Here is a 7,189-nt window from a genome sequence, read left to right on the forward strand (position 1 = left end):
CACTGGGCACAGGACAAATTACGGGACGATGCCAGATTTTTTGCACGCGTTCTATTTAGCGACGAAGCGTCATTTACCAACAGCGGTAACGTAAACCGGCATATAATGCACTATTAGGCAACAGAAAATCTACGATGGCTGCGACAAGTGGAACATCAGCGACCTTGGCGGATTAATGTAGGATGTGGCATTATGGGAGGAGGGATAATTGGCCCCCATTTTATCGATGGCAATCTAAATGGTGCAATGTATGCTGATTTACTACGTAATGTTCTACCGACGTTACTACAAAATGTTTCACTGCATGACAGAATGGCGATGTACGTCCAACAAGCTCGCGTGCGGTTGACGCGGTATTGAACAGCATATTTCATGACAGGTGGATTGGTCGTCTAAGCACCATACCATGGCCCGCACGTTTCACCGGATCTGACGTCCCCGGATTTCTTTCTGTGGGGAAAGTTGAAGGACATCGTGATCCACCGACAATGCCTGACAACATGCATCAGCGCTTTGTCAACGCATGTGCGAACATTACGGAAGGCGAACTACTCGCTGTTGAGAGGAATGTCGTTACACGTATTGCCAGATGCATTGAGGTTGACGGACATCATTTTGAGCATTTAGTGTTTCTCTTATCTTATCCTGCTTTGTGGGGATACGAAATGAAAGTATGTAGCTAAACATCGCCAGGAGGAATTCTCTAAATGCCGACAGAACTCAACAATAGCATCTAAAGTGGATAATTGACAATGAGGGTTAATCTTTGTCAAATTTCTTGTTGTTACTTGATTTACAAACGGTTTACGTGTTCTAGGAAGACGACCGATAGAAGCAAAGTGTTGTTCTGACAACGTAGAAAACAGAGGGTGTTCAATAGAGGAAGATAGCGAATACGAGGGAATCGAGGAATCCGTCATAACGCAAAAAGGGGTACTGAAATGTGTTGATGTACGAGTGGAGTTCTATAAGTAACGCAACACATTATATTTCTGAAATCAGGTTGCTTTTATTCAGGATTCCTATACACCATATTATTCCCCACTCCTCTAGCTACAAAACCCCAATTTTCGTCACAGTCTCCGTTCAATGCGACGGCATGACGTCACTTTACTGGGAGGGCTTGTATGACAGCGTGGTATCATTCTACTGGTCGATCCCGGAGCCAACATCTTGCTGCATCAGTCACCTGCAGATCATCCACGTACTGCTTCCCGCTGCTACAGTTAGAAGTGGGAAGGTATGGGTTCTGGTCTGTAGGGCAAATGAGAATCAACAATCCAATGAAGTTCTGTGAGTCCTCTCGGATGAGCGGACTTGCGTGAGGCTTTCCGTTGTGATGGAGAAGGAGAAGTTGATTTGCAGTTTTTTGTGATAATGAACACGCTAAAGTCGATCACTTCGAATGAGTGTGTCCTCACCTTCCAAACTGCAGGAGCCATAACTGTGTGCATCCGGCCGGCACGCACCAGATCGGGCAGGTCAGCGCGACATTGCTGTTATGACGACAGACGTCTCGTCCAACGATTCGACACGCTTTTGTTCATTGCCATCTCCTTAGACATTCTGCAAGCACCTATCAATATCTGCGAAGCTGTGGTTTTCCATGAATAGAAACGCAATGACAGTTCTCTGCTTGGAACGAATCTCGTTTACAGACACCATTTTGAAGGTTACATATAGCGCCTCCACCTATCGGAACTTTATGATGAAACTACAGGGGTTGAAGCGGAAATAATCCGCAATGTCTCACAAAAAATTTCTCATTTTTACTACTGGAAATTTGTTGCATGGCTTATTGAACGCCCCTCGTGTTATTAGAGAGTACAGGACAAAATTTGTCTGACTATGCGAATGTTTAGACTCTCCGGAAACTAGGGATTATTTTCAGGGAAAAAGCGAGTGGAAAACAGAACCAAAGGAAAACTTCCTGTAGATCAAAACTATGCCACACCTGGACACGGAAGTGGATCTGTACCTTCGCAGGTAATTGTTAAACGACCTTCATGTTATATTTTCTTGTCGGACCTCGACACCGCGTCCTCCAGTCCATCCTTGCACTCTCCATGTACGGCTTCATCTGCAAGAATCTCCACCATGTATCTAATTTCTACTAAAGATTTTTAATTTTTTACTATTTTTATTTTTTATCTCATTTATTTACTCTTTGTTCTTTTCGTGTTGATAGTCTTCTCAAATGCATGTCTTCTCGAGATAAATGAAGTATTTCACATGCTATTGAAACTGAAGATATGGAAACAACCCGTTAGGCTGCAGTTAAACCATTTCTCGGCAATATACTTTCTTCCATGAGAGCTAGTCCCACAAGGTATGCAGGGGAATTTCTGTGGAGTTCGGAAGGTAGTAGAATACTGGCGGAAGTAATACTTTGAGGATGGGTTCTGAGGAGTGCTTGGGTAGTTCAGTCGTCAGAACACTTGCCGGTGAAAAGCAAAGAGTCAGGTTCGATCCGACATACAGTTCCTTTCTGCCAGGAAGTTTTAAATCAGCGCACACTCCGATGTAGATTGCAAATTCATTGTAGAAACAGAAAGAATTGGACGATTATTTCCCAAAAGACAACTCACAGCAACATGTACGAAATAAAGTGTGTTTTAAGTATAACATTGTAATTAAGTTGACAGTTTCCGACATCTAGCGTGTAGATAGTATGGCAAACTTAAGTAATGTGACAAATAGTATGTTTTGCCTTCTTCATTCAAACGGTAGGTGATCCACCTCTTCAGCTCACAGAGAAAGATGTTGACAACATTTCCTTCGTCTTCCGATTTATTATTTACCATTTTGTCAGTGTGATAAAATTTATTTTCGCTTTCTTCCCCCTTCCATTCGGTGCAGATGTGAGAGCAATCTTACTATATTTTCGTTAATCCTATTCTTCATTTTAAAATGTTCAGATCTCTCTGAACGTCACCATTTTCAAATCCATCGAATCTCGTACATCCTCTCACTGATCTCTAGAATCTCATTTCTGATACCTGAAACTCACTACGATATTTAATATGTGCCACCCAGAGCAGCCATTACTTTACAAAATTTCATTTTTATTCATTACTCGTTTTCCTGGGTAACATTTTTCGGATTGTTTCCTGTATAGCCTGGTAGTTATCCAATTTGTGATCTATTCATGTTGAATATAATAAGTGATGTGACACTCAAGGAGTCCGAAGTGGGACACTTATTTTCACAGTATTTACACACATGAAAAGAAGTGAGTTCCGGAACCGGTAGAGAAAATTGGAGTACAGATCAACATAAACATCGTTTCCGCCCTTTTTATTGCTCATGGAAACCGCACATTTCATGTTGTACTACCATAGAGCAGGACCATCAGAGGTGGTGGTCCTGATTGCTGTACACACCGGTATCTATAATACCCAGTAGCACGTCCTCTTGCATTGATGCATGCCTGTATTCGTCGTGGCATACTATTCAGAAGTTCATCAAGGTACTGTTGGTCCAGATTGTGCCATTCCTCAACGGCGATTCGGCGTAGATCCCTCAGAGTGGTTGGTCGGTCACGTCGTCCATAAACAGCCCTTTTCAATCTATCCCAGGCGTGTTCGATAGGGTTCATGTCTGGAGAACATGCTGGCTACTGTAGTCGAGCGGTGTCGTTATCCTGAAGGAAGTCATTCACAAGATGTGCACGATGGGAGCTCGGATTGTCGTCCATGATGACGAATGCTTCGCCATTATGCTGCTGATACGGTTGCACTATCGGTCGGAGGATGGCATTCACGTATCGTACAACGGCTACGGCACCTTTCATGACCACCATCGGCGTACGTCGGCCCCCCATAATGCGACCTCAATACAGAAGGGAACCTCCACCTTGCTGCACTCGCTGGACTATGTATCTAAGGCGTTCAACCTGACCGGGTTGCCTACAAACACGTCTCCGACGATTGTCTGGTTGAAGGCATAGGCAACACTTGTCGGTGAAGAGTACCGCGCTGCATGGTGTCGTGGTTGCAAGGATGAACCTCGCCATGGACGTCGGGAGTGAAGTTGCGCATCATGCAGCCTATTTCGCACAATTTTAGTCGTAACACGACGTCCTGTGGCTGCACGAAAAGCATTATTAACAAGGTTGTGTTGCTGTCAGGGTTCCTCCGAGTCATAATTCGTAGATAGCGGTCATCCACGGCAGTAATAGCCCTTGGGCGGCCTGAGCGAGGCATGTCATCGACAGTTATTGTTTCTCTGTATCTCCTCCATATCCGAACAACATCGTTTTCGTTCAGTTCGAGACGCCTGGACACCTCCCTCGTTGAGAGTACTTCCTAGCACAAAGTAACAATGCGGATGCAATCGAACAGCCGTATTGATCGTCTAGGAATGGTTGAACTACAGAAAACACGAGCTATGTACCTCCTTCCTGGTGGAACGACTGGAGCTGATCGTATGTCTGACCCCCTACATCTGACAGGCGCTGCTCATGCATGGTTGTTTACATCTTTGGGCGGCTTTAGTGACATCTCTGAACAGTCAATGGGACTGTGTCTGTGATACAATATCCACAGTCAACGTCTATCTTCAGGAGTTCTGGGAACCGGGGTGATGCAAAACTTTTTTTGATGTGTGTATTTTGTTGTTTTCGTCCGGACTGAATATTCACCTCTAAGGACCATTATTTTCATGCGCTACAACTAGCAGAACTTTTGAAGATACACAGTTCTTTGAAGGTTGTTTTCACTACGTTGCGTAGTAACTTCACTCAAAAAACTGTAGATCACCGTCAGAGATCTGTGTAACAACTTAAACATATCTACTCGAAGTAGAAGATGAAAATCAAGCTACTCTCACGTCACAAGACCAGTCCTGTACATACAGTGTGTAGCAGCTTCCGGTAGGAACGTGTCTGCTTCGGATTATCCTTCTGTTTCGTTCATCCGTGAAATCTTGCGTCTGCATTGACCCGTGTAATCGGGATCTTGCTGTATATACGGATGTATGGTGTGACCTACAGCAAATACACTCGCTACGACTGCAAGAAGATGGATGTTCGGCGTGCGCGGATGTGGGACTGTGTTGGTCGTTAAATTGATCTGGAGACGACAGCTTTACAGAAAGGAACGCCTTACGACCTGTCGAGGGAAGCGTTAGTGCTTCGGGGCGGCCCTACCGACCGCGTAATAGCCGCGGTAAATTACGCGGGTGTCGTCGGCAACGTGTTTCAGAAATGTTTAGGGGAACAGTGAGGGTGAGGAGTCAGAAAGTTCTCTTGAAGTGACGGTGGCCAGTTCGCTTACCCACTGTCGGGTGTGAAGGAGACTGTACTGGAGCTGGCCAGAATATATGGCTACTCCCGCGTAGTATACTGCGTTACCACATTTTAGAAACAGCTGACAGCACTGATATGAACGCCTGGGAAACCGCTCGTCATGATGTGACACGTATGTAACAAAGGACGCAATGACCAATCGTTTCGCTTAGTTTAGCGTAACAGCAGTAAACTTACGAAAAACCTGTGTTTATTGTATCACATGTTATATGACGTATACTTTCTTAAAATGTAAATAAAAGCAAAATGCAATCAGAAACCGAAATTTAAGTTTCCTAATTTACAATGACATTTGGAGGCATTGCTTCATGATTGGGTGGCAGTTTTGGCGTTTTGATCATGGGCATTTCTCCTGGGAAAGCAACGATGTCGAAATATCAATTTGCCTTCTTCAATCAAAGTGATAGAATATGCTAAGTGAATCTGACTGTGAGCTAGGTGCTTGGGAAGTGGTAGGGCTAGGGCGTGCAATAGGCATCATTCGCACTATACCTAGTTTATTAGAATAAACTAGCACTGCATTCAATAAGTAACAAATTACAAATGACTGCCTGAAAGTTGACAGTGCAATTATAAAAGCCAGCAGGTGTCCTATTAGCTTCCGTTTACAATCAGCTGAGTATTGCTGGGACTCAAACCCATCACCAGTTCACAGTACTGGACGCGTCGCTCTACAGAATGCTGGCCAAATAGTGCAGTCACAGGTACTTCTAAAACATACAAGTAGCACATACATAACAAATGCACACTAACCATTTCACGAAAGCAGGCGGCTCTTCAGAGTTTCACAGGATTACACATTGCATTGCCAACACCCAGAAACAAGTTAAAAATAACAATGCACAGTACCAAAAAGTAATTTAAACAAAAATAAGAATAAGTTAAAACAATAGTCCTTGAATCTAAAGCCAATAGCCATTAAAACTTGAATAATAAACCAACGACTTGTCCCGGAGGACCTGATACAAGCGTAAAACAGTTGGTCTGAAACTTGTGGGAAACAGTACTGATGACGCAAGCCTAACCAAACAGAACTAGGCAAGTGATACAGCATTCACTAGAATAAGTTATAAAGCTCACACAATAAAAATATTAAAACCAGACGTATTCAATGAACAAGCTCAGGCCTCCTGTACGAGTCAGCTCTATTCTCCCTTACACCCCGGTACACAAACGAATATATGGCCAATTTAAACTTAGGGCAAATAACATTTTTATTCCTGCCAGTGATAATAGGCACAAATTAACAAGTAGAAGCAATTTAACATAAAACTCTATTTCAAGTCTGTCGGCGGCAGTAACGAACACCAAGCAAGAAATCTACAGTAGACGAATAGGGAGCGAAGTTACGGGAAACAGCATTAAAACAGCCCGGACTGCAAGTTAAAGTCGGCACCATGGTGCAGACGCACAGTAACAGGAAATAGTCTGAAAAGCGCTCACACATGAAGCCGTTGCTTGGTAACGGCCAAAGGGAGTAATCACGCGCAATATGGACTACATATTTCGACATCGTTCGTTTCTCGGTAGTAATGCACGTAAGCTGAACACCAGAACTGCCACATGATCATGGAGCGAGTCCTCCAAAGTCTACGATAAACAGAAAACTTAGTTTAGTGCCTGGCTGCGTTGTATTTTTATTAATATTTTAAACGGAAAGTCACTGAAACAGTCCTCTAAATATGTGTGTGCGAAGAGTTGTAATTTGTTTTTAATGTTGTTCAGCGATTGTAGGGATTAGTGTTTATTTCTTATGGCAAAATATCTCATTCCCAAAGTCAGTTAATCTTAAGGGCAAAAATAATGGGTAATTTCAAAGAATGATTGCCTGTCGAAGTCGGGGGTCCAAACGACACATAGCGAACGTCCGATCATAAGTCA

This window comes from Schistocerca cancellata, chromosome 8 (assembly GCF_023864275.1).
Source record: "Schistocerca cancellata isolate TAMUIC-IGC-003103 chromosome 8, iqSchCanc2.1, whole genome shotgun sequence".
Lineage (NCBI taxonomy): Eukaryota > Metazoa > Arthropoda > Insecta > Orthoptera > Acrididae > Schistocerca > Schistocerca cancellata.